Source organism: Malurus melanocephalus, unplaced genomic scaffold, assembly GCF_030028575.1.
Source record: "Malurus melanocephalus ecotype Western Australia unplaced genomic scaffold, MMel_1.1 scaffold_363, whole genome shotgun sequence".
Taxonomy (NCBI): domain Eukaryota; kingdom Metazoa; phylum Chordata; class Aves; order Passeriformes; family Maluridae; genus Malurus; species Malurus melanocephalus.
Window position 1 is genome coordinate 203,577 of NW_026623595.1, and position 13,162 is coordinate 216,738.

Below are 13,162 nucleotides of genomic sequence, written 5' to 3' on the forward strand. Positions count from 1 at the left end.
TGTTTTAAACAGAGCGAGTGTAGGACGACTCGGAGTGTTCCTGTGTGCATGATGTGCCAGTTCAGGTTCACGCTGGAAACAGTCGGTTGTGCTCGGTCTGGTTTTTAATGTAAACGTCGGCAATAGGGAAGTGTGAACGAGTGACTTAAACACCACTCATAAGGGCCCTTTTTGCTTATAGGGACTTCCCCTTTATAGAGRCTTCGCACCCCACTGGGGTTCAAAACGGGATCATTCATTTTGTGTGTAATGATACCTTCACCCGTGCTGTACCCCCTGCTCTGCTGTGCTCTGTGACACCGGGGTGCTCCTGGAGGGTGTGTTACAGGGGGGCGGGCGGGTGGCAGTGGCTTCAGTATTGCGTGTGTTTACGCTGCTGTGTGCAAAAATCCGAGCGGGATTAAAGCTTTTTGAATGGAAGGATACCTGGGTTTTGGATAGCTTTTCTGCCTCCCCGTTGTGCATAAAAATGAAGAAGTGCACCGTCTGCAGATCAAACGTGCAGTTAGTGAAGCGAGAAGCGCTGCTCCTGGCTGGTTGTTCTGCTGATTATCAAGATCTGCTTTCAGTGCGTTTGTCTCAGTGCAAGTTGTCTTACGTGGTCAAAACACATTTAAAATGAAATCTGAAAGTATGAAATGAAACGAGTATTTTAAATTCTCGTAGAAATCACACATCTCACTTTTAGATGACTTTTGTGATTATTCAAAATAGGTAAGACTTGATTTTTTTTTTTGGCTGCATTGTCTTATTGGCAAGTAAGAAATATCTATCATTGTAGTGGCCTGTGGTGGAAGTGCCTAAAGCATGAAGGCTTAGTGTGCTAATGAACTCAGGCTGTAATGCTGAAATGTGAAATACCTCAGGATTGGCAGATGATAGGTTTGGGTTATTAAAATCCCTTGTATACTCTGTTAGTACAKTTAGGAATACTGTATAAGGACTGAGTCCAGTTCATAATATATGATTATTGTGTGACATGGTTTTATGTATGTTTTTGTCCTTGAGTTTCCTTTTCTAAAGGAAATCCTCTTCTGATGACAGTAATGAGCATATTAATACTTCTCCAGAGATGACTGAACTGAGTGGGTGCACACACTGTGTCAAGTATTGCTGTTACGTGGGTTATTATTACCGTAACAGTTTGTGTGTGTGCATTTWTAGAGCAGTTCCTGCCAGGATGGTGGCCAAGCTCTAGAAAGGATTGTAGAATAATTCCAGACATTTTAAACAGATTTTCTCTGGAGGTGGTGTCCTTTATTCAGGTTTCCAAGTGTTTCTTTCTTGTGGTCAAAAGGGGTGAGGAATGTACAGTAAAACATCACTAAAAATAGGAATGGAAAAAGAGCTAACTGTAGCTTGCTCTGCACTCACTGTATTAAGTGGTTGCCTCACGTTTTGCCTTGACAAGTCATTATTTGGTTATTTTATTACTGGTATCATGGTAGAGCTGGCTCTTGATAAGAGATTGTTTGTTTTTTTATGTTAGCTTGTGGGGGGGATTTTACATGTAAGAGGTGGCTTAGTGAGAAGTTGTTGAGGTATCTTTGACAAACTCAAGAGTTTTGGAAATTCATGGAGAAGTAAGAACAGGTCCAGTATGACTCTGGAGGAACCAAAAGGAGAAGGGCAAAAGTACAGAATGTTTTGGAAACAAGTTCTGTCATGTTTTTCTGATAGCTGGAAATTAATGTTTCAAGCGCATGTGTCATTCAGGCGTCTGAAGGATGGGGAGTGGGATGTGATCAGAGGTGATGCACACATGACCATATAAAGTTACTGGTAGTCCCCAGTGACACCCTTGGGCTCTGTCATTGTAATTCATTCCCTTCTGCACTAGATTAATCATGTGTATTCAATATATGASTCTACAAACAGCTGGAGAAACAGATTATTTAAAGGGAAAAATGTATTCCAATTTTGCTAGGGGGAAAAGACTTTATTTGATTGAATTGACTTTTTCTGTCTTGGGTTGATATTTTCTTGCAGAGAGGTAGAGTTCTGTGTATTGGCTCATATTAACATGTGTCCAGTTTACTTCTATGGGTCAGATAATTTTCCTAGTTAAAGCTGAGAAATGGTGTGACTGCAGCTTTCACTAACAGGAAAGTTGAGCTAAATTTGCAGCATCCAGCTAATTGTCATATGTCTTTATAAGTAAGAAGGAAATATTCTAGCTGCAGTTGATAATTGCCGCACTGGAGCACCACAACCCACTGAACTTTTGTCAGTATCTTAGCTATATGCATCCCTCCCTCCTTTTTATTTCCAAAAATTTGTGCAAACTTTGATTTGTGGTTCCCATGCTTTAGTACATTTGAATTTGCTACATTTGATCTTCAGAAAAATGAATAGTTTTGGAATACTTAAAGAAGCCAGATATACTCCTTCATTGCCAACARAATAAGTATCAATATATTTGGTCTACAGAGTAAGTTCATTGTACATAAAACTTATGTGAAGCTTTTTGCTTCCTTCAAGTTGGCAACAAAACAGTCTAGAAGGTTTTTATAAGCAGATTAGATACTTCCAGCATATTTTTGTGGAGACAGTGAAAATTTCAGTATTCATTAGTAGTATTATAAGTTAGAAKATGATTTCAGGATTTGTTTTTCAATTAAAAAACAAACAAACAAAAAAAAAACCACTGCTCCTCCAAAAAAAATTCTACTCCATACACCCCCAAGCAAATGGGATAGGAAAGATGAAGAGTCCTTCATCTAGTATTTTTACCGAGAAATATACAAGGTGGGATGTGCAGTTGAACTTTAATCAGACTTTATTGAAGAGTAAAGTGACTTAACCAAAAATTCAAGTTGTTAAATCCTTCTGTATTTGGGTRCTTGATGAGACTAGTGTGGAGCAGCTTTATTTGCAGTGGTCTGCAAAGTGGTTTCTTGCTGCCGTTTTCTCTATTGCAGACAAAACTGCAAGAGAGGTTCATGTAAAGTTGACTTCTGGAAGATACATGCSTAAGTACTGGGAAACCAAATTACAGTAACTGGGAAGAGTTGATGGATCCTGACTTAGGGTCAAGACAAGGAGAAATCTCACCAAAAGATGCAAAGATTCTGTCAGYTCAACTCCTGCTTGTTTTGGTTTTTGTTTTTTTTTTTTTCCCCCCCCAAGAATGTAAGAGCTGCTGTGCTGAGAGTCCTGGCTGTGGGACAGGACAGGTAGGAAGGAAAAGCATATGGAAMGCAGGTTTTTAGTGGAAAGTTGTTGTTTTATTTTTTATTATTTTTATTTTTCTTTCTCTTCTTTTAATAAAACTTCCTAGTCTGGCAGTTAGTAATTTATGAACTTCCTCAGAGGTGTTTGTGGTTTCACCAGAGTTTTTTTATAGATAGTTCAAGTTCCCGGTCGTCCATCTCTAGAGGGCTCAAAAAAACCCAGTGGTTTTTGCCAATCACCACTGTTTGTGACAGTGGGAGTCCCTTTTTAAAATATATGAGAATGTTGGAGGAAATATGTCCTTTCAATGTGAGGTTCTTTGCCCTAAACCTGCTCCTTATTCTGCCTGACGCTGTATTTTTTGAGAAATGGTGGATGATTGGCTGGTGGCTTCATACTGAGAAATCTCTCTTCATCTACTTTTGTCATGTGCCAGTCATTCCAGGTGCTAGTAACCTTTACTGGATAGTTATTTTAGTATTGTGTTTTCWTCTTGTTGAAGAGAGTTTTTCATATTCAAGAATTAACTTCAGGCAGGGGTGCAGTTATATTTGCTGTCTTGGTTTCTTTTGTTTTTCTACCAATTCTTGAGAGTTTTTGTTCCAGCTAGGTAGGACCTTGCCCTTGAATTCTCCTCACCTTCACTGGCTTTCTCCACTGTCTGCCTGTGCTTGGGTTTTTTTTTTCTCTTAGTGGGTTTTTGTTGCATAAAAACAGGAAACGTGTGGTTGGGCACACTGTGCTGTCTGGGGCCAGGCGAGGTGGCTGCCTGCTCTGTCCTGCTCCGGCTGTCACAGCTCTGCTCTTCYCATTCCTTTTGCTTCCTTGGAGATGCTGTCACATATGACTGCTGGTCTAGTAATTCCCTAACCTGTCTTGATAAAAGTGATTTGTTAGGAAAGAGCAGCAATGAAAGTGCTTAAAGTGACTAAAATCATCTTGACAGAAGTGGGTAAGTCAATCAGATGAAATTTGTTGCTAGTGGGTCTGGGATGTAGCGATTTCTAGCGGCTGTGATTGCCACCTGGGCATTTCGGGTATGTCTCTGGTCCATCATAGGGGGTTAACCTTTTTCTTCTGCTCCTTTTAAAAGTGGTTGTCTTTTTTAAAACTGGCATCCTGTATTTTGTAATGTAACTAAGTTGCATCCAACTTTTTCTTTCCTGACGCTTTTCATTCCTATAAAGTTGCTTTTTATTTCTCCTCTGAATTGTGAATTTGGTACTGATCTAAAATGTGCTCAGCACTCAGCGGAAGCAATGCCTGAGTCTTTGCTGTCCCTTACCTTGGCCATGGGGTGATCCCAGTGCTGTTGCTGTGGTGGTAGAAGCACAAACCTGCTTTGAGGATCACTCGTGGCTCTCCTGGYACACTGGTGACAGCAGGACTGAAGCAATAAAGCTGCTTTTCCTACCCTCTCTTTTCTGGTGTGAACTTTTGCTGTGTTAATACATGTTCCTTTTACCCTTAATTATTCTGTTTCCCAGCATTAACTTCAGATGTAATTTCAATAATGTGACATGGTGCTAGTATTTACTTTCTCTGACTAATGCCAAAAAGTRTTTTTTGGGTGGAATTGTSTTTTATTGCACTAGCTGGATGCAGWATTGACTTCCTTATAAAATCAGTATGAAATATTTATTTTTCAGAAATCTTGAACAAAGAAAATGATGCATTGTAGATATTTTTGAACAAAAATTTAAGTCCTGCCACTGCCAGAGTATTAAATCAGACTGAAGGAGAAACCACAGTATGTGTCTGTCTGCCAAATGAGTTAAATCTTTCCACTTTCAGGGTGATGTGCACTGTAATGAGTATAATATGAGGTAATTTAGAATATTAGTTAACTTTTCTTAAAGGAATATTTATTGTCTATAACATGCTCATGACCCTGAGATTGGCTYAGCTGGTCAGAACCTGGTGCTAAAATCACCAAAGTTATGAGTTCAATTTCTATATGGGCCATTTATTTAACAGTTGGACTCRATGATCCTTGTGRGTCCCTTCCAACTCYGAATATTTTGTGAATCTTAATCTTAATTAGGCCAGGATTGCTTTCAGCAGAATAAATTTGAAAATAATATTTTGAGTAATAAAAAAAATTAACCATTTTCCTTTAATTTCAGCAGTTGCACAGTGCTGACCTGTTTTGTTACAGGTGAAGGCTACAGTTGGAGTTCTCCTCTTTTGATTGCAGACTGAGTTTAAATTTGATGTTATTATTAAAGAAATTAAAAATAATGTCACTGCTTTCATTGTTTKAAGTAGATAAGTGTTGCTTTAAATTATTTAAATGGCTTAAGATTGCACTGCTTCTTAACAGTAAGTAAATCACTGTAAACATGATACTTTTCGTCATTAGAGGCAAATGATTTTGGAATTAAGCAGTACTAGGCAATCTCATTATTTTTGCTTCTGTAGCAGCTGTGAATATATTTCTGTGGATGGGAATTATTATTGATTTCTACTTTAGTTTTAAATAAGAGATTTTTGCCCGAGTTCCTGGAAACTTGCTGACTTACTATTTCAAGAAGACTCTTTAAGTCATCGGTTTCTACCTCTTTGAAAACTACTAAGTAGTTGACCTTAGTCAAATGTTTTTTGACCGTGGATGTAGTTTGATCTTTTTAAGCTGGTACTGAAGTATTGTCTCAGCCTTTGCTCACCTCTGACTAATGAGCATTGTCCTCTTCCCTTGCTTGTATGAACCAAATAATCTGAAACTTCTCTGTCTTCCTGAATTAGCTTTCCAGGCTGGCTCTCCAGAAACAGAGACTGAACTCATGGTTGCAGGAGGAGGATGAGGGTGCTCCTGACACTGATACCAGCTGYAGCACATTTTCAGCAGTTGTCAAGTCGGCCCTAATAGAAATTTTTGTCTTCCAGTTTTGGCTCTTCAGTTTAATTGTGGATTTACTGGTAACACACCAGTATATCTTAATTCCTCTTAGTGTGTTTTTATTTCCCTAARTTGTACTGTTTCTTGATTTTCTAAGAAAAATATAAAAACGAACTTGTCAGAATGTTTCAAGTTGTTTCWTTTCAATGCRTCTTTAGGATATAGGGAGAAAAGTSTCCATCTTTGCYGCTTCAAGAAGTAAAAGCACTAATTTMATTAAATGAAAGAGAATCTCATCATTTAAACTCTGAATTTGTACTTTGAGCTGTGAACAGATTTGTTTGAAGTCTGCTTTGCATGTAATCTCCCTTCTCCTGAAGTCACGCTGTGGGTGCAGTTTCAGAGATAACTTCAGGCTGCTCTAGAAAGGGTCTGTGCATCAGAGATAACTTCAGGCTGCTCTAGAAAGGGTCTGAGCTGTGCAGTGCCTGTGTCTGGCTCGCCCTGGCTCCAGTGGCTGTGAGCTGATGAATTGGCTGCTGTGGAAGAAACTCCTGTGCCAGGTTTGCCACCACGTCAGCACGCTGAACGGCCTCACTCTGGCTGCAGTCTGTACTCCTGGGCAAGAGAGTGCATGGGACTGAATTTCAGGAGTCAGGAAATGTAGAGTGTTTTTCCTTTCACATTTTAACTTGCAGTTACTTTGCACTAGATTCACTCTAAAATTTGATAAATTTCTTCTTAATGTCTATATTAGTTGCTCTCCCTAAGTGTTCATGATTCACCAAACTGGTTATTTCACATCTTTCTTTTTCTGTATCTTCAAAGGGCTTTTTTTATATCCCTCCCAATCCATTTTAAGCCAGSCAAATGTTCCTTTTAAACTGTGCCTCTAATTTGTAATTTTTTATTGATTTAATAATATGTTTAAAGAGCAAATAGTTTTTAAACAGCTGGAACTTGGTACTGAGGTGCCTTTTGTATTTCTGTGGATATTGGTTTTGGTTATCCTCAGTAATGTGTTTTGAGAAGACTGAGCACAGTGTGTAAAAATATSCCTCTGTCTTTCTGTATCCAGATATTCTGCAGTTGGGCTGGACTTGCAACATTCCCATCACTTAAATGCCTTCGTGGAGGTTGGCTTATTTAGTACTGTCATAAACCAGTAARTACAAGATTAAGTAGAACAACCCTGCCTAAAGCTTTAGGTAAATCACATTGCTGTTTGCACTCRTTTTAACATCCAGATGTTTCTCTCAGGGAAGATATTGCTAGAACAAGCTGCCAGGAGAGTGGTAGATCCATCATTTCCTGATATGGTCARTCCTCTGGATGATGCAGATATCAGTGTGTTCTTTAATCTTCCCTTTTGGCAGATTTAGTGATCATGTGTCCATGCAATGATCTAGTTTAAAGCACTGGCCAGGGTTGAATSCAGCTGGAAGAGAACCAGCTGGCTGATTTGGCAGCGAGCTAGACCGACACACCCTGGAGCAGTGCAAGTGTGAGACCAGTGCAGGAGAAGAGGTGGTGAAATGGGAATGAGTAGGGAGGGACCTTGCAGGGTCACTCCTTTAGCCCGAGATTGTTGGAGTCACTGTAAAACTCTGGTTTCTGTAAGTGACTAARGCATTCATTCCTGAAAAGCAGAGCCCATCTGTTTCACTTCCAAAGGGGTTAAGTGCAAGATACTCTTTTGTTAAGAGATTTTGGTGACAGATTTAGTAGGATTTGCAAGCTACGGGAGAGTGTTTGCACGGTGAGCCATGGGCTGTTTGTTTGAAACCTGTGTCCCAAACAACACTTCTTGCTGTGTTCAGCTGAAATAGTACTRTTTCTGAAGCCAGGTGAAATGAGATGCTGTTCTGCAAGTGGGGCAGTGGAAGTGCTGAGGTGAGCAAGKCCTTTGTAGTCATGAGGATAAAAGCAAATATGTTAATCTCCTACTCTCGTGGGTATGGTCGATAAGGAGACAGCAGATCTTGAAAAGTGCAAACAGCAGAATGTAGCTCTTTTATTAAGGATAAATAATCATGAACTGTGCTGTTTTGCTCTTGAAAATCAAATACAGTGCTTTCTTTGCCTGACCCTTGTGTTACTGAAAATACGCCTCATCCTTCTGCACAGGGAGGGGAGTGTCTGTGAAGTTGAAGACAATTGTAAAAACCACTACATTGACATATTCACATTATAAGAAACCTACATGTAACAGGGTCTGCTTTTACAGCCTACCAGTATGTGTGTAAGAATATGGAGCAAAGAAGTAGGGGACTTGGAAACTAAGTTGACACCCTGTGCAGCTTGAGGACAGTTTGAAGGCATTTCTTATACATAATAAGTAGCTCTTTGTGCTGTAGGGATCTATGTAAATTAACTGTGAAGTTGACAATAAAAGCACAATTATGAGTGTATAAAATCGCTTCCTCTAATTTCCATGTGCTCATCATCTTTCTAGGTGCTTCTTTTGTGGAAAGAGAGTTTGTTCTTTTAGACTTAATGCTTCATCTTTACTGAGAGAACTATAAGGCACATACATGGATTATAATGTAAATAGCTTCTAATATGTAGGTTGTAGAAAAAACCTGCCCTGGYAGATAACTAGTAATAGAAAGCCTCAGGCTGGCTGAAAAGCAGATGAAATAAAGCTGTTTGTGAAACAGGAGATGTGCTGTCAGTAGAATAAGACACAGCCTGCCATCTCCATGCAGCAAGGGGACCGTGCTGATTTCCTGCCAAGACAGAGTTGCTGGGTCCTGCTGTTCACTGCTGTATCCTGGTTTTTCAGTTCTGAGCTGTGACTGAAGTGGTATACTAACCTCGGTGTTTGGAAAAGCTGAGATTATATTGCTGACTCTTCTTCTCTCTTGATTTCACTTTTTTCTGTGTGTGTATAATTGAGTCCCCAGGGTTATGCCTGTAGTTGTGAAATATATGGGAACAATCAAGAATATTTGCTTTGCGTTTCTGATACCCAAACTACTCCTTCAAGTGACCATGTTGAGAATAGCAGTGTTGGCTTTCTATGAACTTGCCTCGGGTACTTTGTCTCCTGACAGCAGCCACTGGTATCCCTTGCCCCAGACAGCTTTACATAAACTCCTATAAGGCCTCTGCTCCCTCCTCAAATTCTTCAAATACCAATCGTTGTGTTAGTATCAATTAGCTCTGCAAGACACAGCACATGCTGTAGCTGCTTCCAAGCTGCATATTTGGTGATCAGCCAGCCATCAGGTTAGAAGAGCAAAAGTGTTGGGGCAGTCCCGAAATCTTTCCCTCAGGAAGGACTGAGATTTGGGTGCTTCAGTGCTGACTCTGCAAAAAACCCTAAAAATCAAAAATGTATTGCTCATACTTTAGAGATGCTCCTCTTTGGCGTGTTTCAGCCAAATGGATGTACAGGGGAAGAATTACTGGGAATGAAGCGGAAGACAGGAAGATGGGGATGCTCACATAGCACTGATTTCTTCAAAAGCTCAAGATTATAACCAAATACATAAAAAAAAAAAACAGTGACTGAGGTGGGGGGTGATTGATATGCTGCAGTAGAAATACTGTAGAAAACCTGTCTACTGGGGGCACGAGCAGGGCAGTAGCCAGCAGGTCATGGGGAGTTCCCTGCTCCCTGGCGCTCACAGAGCTGTCTCTGAAATAACTGTGTCCAGTTTTACTCATCCCTCCCCTTAAATACGGCGGGAATCCCTCTGAACTGGAGAGTGGTGGTGAGGCCAATGCATATGGTGTGAAAAAGTTGGTGTAGCCTGGAGAAGAGAATGACCTACTCTCCTAAGAGGCACAGTGAAAAATTGGGAACCAATGCCTGCAAGTTAGGAGGTAATTCCTACTGAATATCACGTGGAAAAATTAGTATTGAGAATTCAGTATCAGAGAAGGTGCTCAGGTTGGCAGTTTTATTTCTGTCTTTCAAGACTTCTAAAATTTAGCTGGACAATGACCTGAGCAACCTGATTTAACTGGGATTAACCTGACTGATCAATTTGGAATAAGTAACCTCCAGAGGTCCTTTCAAACCTTTTTTCCCTGTGATTGGATGCATTGCAAACCACGGAGATTGAAATCATCATCTTAATAGGAATTGCTTAAATCCTTCTAAATACTTGTTGGAAATGGTTATTTGAAGGACTCAATTTCTGAACTTTTAGAACATAATTGACCTAATGAAATAATTTTGCCTCCTTTAAAACTATCTGATTGAGATTGTAGGGTACCCTTGAGCGTTTGCTGTTTTGATTGGCTTTTTTAAAAAATCAGTTTGATAAGGATTTCTTTCTGTGCTTTTCCATCAGTAGTTCAGTTTATTGTCTTGACTAAAATGTCCAAAAAAGAACTTTATATCTCAGTTAATATGACCTGACAGCATGGAGTCAGATACAAACACTTGTTCCTGTTTTAATGCTAAGCATATTTTGTGGTTTTTGCAAGATCCCAATCTGGGACCATTTAGACTCTTGCATCATGTCTGTTTTTAAAGATGAAGGGAACACTTTGTGCATGCTCCAAATAATGCTTTTAAGTTTCTGTAAATTTATTTCAAAGCCAGATTCTTGCCATGTTTGCACAAGTACTAATTGTCATTCAGAATTAGATATGTGCCAAATKGTAGGCTGTCTATCAAAGCATTTCTGCATTTCTTTAGAGCGTAAAAGCAGTTTTTCATTTAAACCCAAAAGGCTTTTAGAGACTTTCTTGTTTTCATAACTCTCAAATTCATAACCTGGGGCTATGGTCAAGATGTCCTTTTTGGCTAGGAGAATCCTGAAAAAAATCTGCATGAGGACCTGAAGCTTTTGTAGTAGTGTGGCATCCTGATACTGAAGGAAGGAAATTTCAATGCAATTTTATATTTTTCAGGGGAATGACTTTGTGAAAAGAGTTCTCAGATAAGCAATAGAGTCTTCAGCTTCAAACTTACTTTTGTAAGCTAATTACCTAGTGAAGGTTTTAAGGAAACACCTATAAATTTGGTGTTGACCTTGTGGCACTTTCACAGCTTATTTGGTGGTTTGGACAAAATATAAATGAGGTAGAATTCTTTTTTTCTTTAGTGCTCTTCGGCAAGGCTTTATTTTAGCAGAATTTGTAATTTGGAGTTTTGTGACTCACCTTAAATGTTTTGCCAAATAGATGGTATAAAATTAACTTAAGGGAAGGAACAGAGGAAGAGGCATAAATCTATATATGGAACAATGTCTGAGTCATGATTTCAGAAAATGTGGTGTGTTTTGTTAAAATATGTTCCCCTGTGCCCTCAAAGATCTCTGGTTTTCTCTGCAATGTGAACTACTAGCACTTTTTCACTTCTGCTCTTCTTGCTGCCTTTCCTGCAGGTGTCACCTCTCATTTCCAGGCTGCCTTCTTGCCATGAGCTCTTCTCAGACTGAGGGAAATAGCAAGTAGCACAAACCATCACTTTCTGCTTCATGTCATTTCCCAGGCAAAACGTTTTGAGCTCCTCTGTCCTTATAAGGTATTAAATACTTGGAGGTGGTAGAGATTTTATTCTAATACTTCCCATTTCGTGTCTTCTGCTGAAAAGGGAGGAGCCCAGCAATTCTGCTCACAGAAGTGAGGGGTTAATTACATCCACAATTGTAGTATTTATTGTATTTATGACTGGGTTTAGGGGAAGTATTTCTGATTATATTGGAGGAAACATGAAGGGATGCAGTGAGGTATCTGTAAAACGTTTTTTCCGCATCTTGCTGGCAGTGATGACTTATCATCTACAGCATGCAGTTGTAAAATTATGAGGGTGTGTGTGAAGACAATTTGCTTTAAGGAAGTGAAAATTGACCAACATTCAATTTTCAGTTGTGTTTTATCATATACAGTGTTAAGCATTATAATGCACTCCAGAAAATTACAGGAGCCTGGAGTAGGAAAATTATGCGTATGTGGTTTACATCTTTCAGGGCAGGCTGCTGGGCAGGGTTTCTGCAATACTGTTTAATTTCCTTCTCAAAGTCACTTGCTAATTGTACCCAAGCCAGCTCCAGAAACTGATGTTTTAGATAGTTGCTGTTAGAATGCAACGAGTTTCTCATTAGTTGAAATAATTTGGGAGGAAGAGCGTACATTTTAAACTGTTTTCAACTGTTCATTTTTCCTAATTATTTCAGGCATTCTTATTGGACTGTAAAATTCAACCCAAACTTTTTATTAAAGATGAGTGGTGAGTCATTTCTTGGAGAATGCACCACTGCCTTACCCAATCTAAAAATGCCAGGCGGATCCAGGGCGACTTCCAGATGGACGAGTTCTGTGCTGACAGAACCAAGTCTCCTGGCTTTAGACTGTCTCAGGGGTAGACTGCTATTTTTGCTTTATTTTCCTTTTTTTTAGGCAAGCTATGGGTGTGGATGAATTGTTTCTTTAAGCAGAAAATATTTGTGCTACAATTGGGTGATGCAGGACAGAGCAAATTACTGAAGAAGTAAGGAAAACCAGCAGATACAGCAAGGTGGACAGAAGAAAACCCAAACTTGAATAAAGTTGCCTTATCACGGATTTTAGGCAACACCTGGAGCTGGGGATTGGACTGAGGGTTCATGATTGAGATGTCAGTGGCACAGTAGCGAGAAGTGTTTAGTGGCTGAAATTAATTTCAGTGTGGCCAGCTTCTGCAGAGTTTTCCTGTCAGCTGTAAATGTGCAATCAAAAGTGTAAATAAGAAACTTCAGTGAGGGATATGAGAGATCTTGCGGATCACAAGAAACCTGTGAAAGTTACGGGATGTGTCTGAAAAATAACATGCTAATGGCAGTAATCTATTTATTTGTATTGTCTATCTATCACATAGGTAAAATATAATTTAAAAATTTTGCCTTAATAATGGAGTAATTTGGGTTGGAAGGGACCTCTAAAGATCACCCTTGGCTTGGGACACCTTCCACTGGATGTTCAAAGTTCCATCCAGCCTGGCTTGAACGCTTGCAGGGATGAAATATCTGCAGCTTTTCTGAGCAGCCTGTGCCAGAGTCTCACCACCCTCATCAGCAAGAGTTCCTTCCTTAGGTCTAATCTAAATTTCCCCTCTGTCAGTTTAATACCAGTACCCCATGTCATGTCACTACAGACCTTGGGAAAAAGTCTATCCTGAAAGGATGCAATAAAGTATGGGTTATCATTAGA

At 39.5% G+C, this 13,162-nt stretch overlaps 1 protein-coding gene across 1 annotated transcript in view; it reads left to right on the forward strand.

Annotated features, from left to right (window-relative positions):
* CD2AP (CD2 associated protein) overlaps window positions 1-13,162 on the forward strand; it is a 78,269-nt gene that overhangs the window by 705 nt on the left and 64,402 nt on the right. The window lies entirely within an intron of this gene.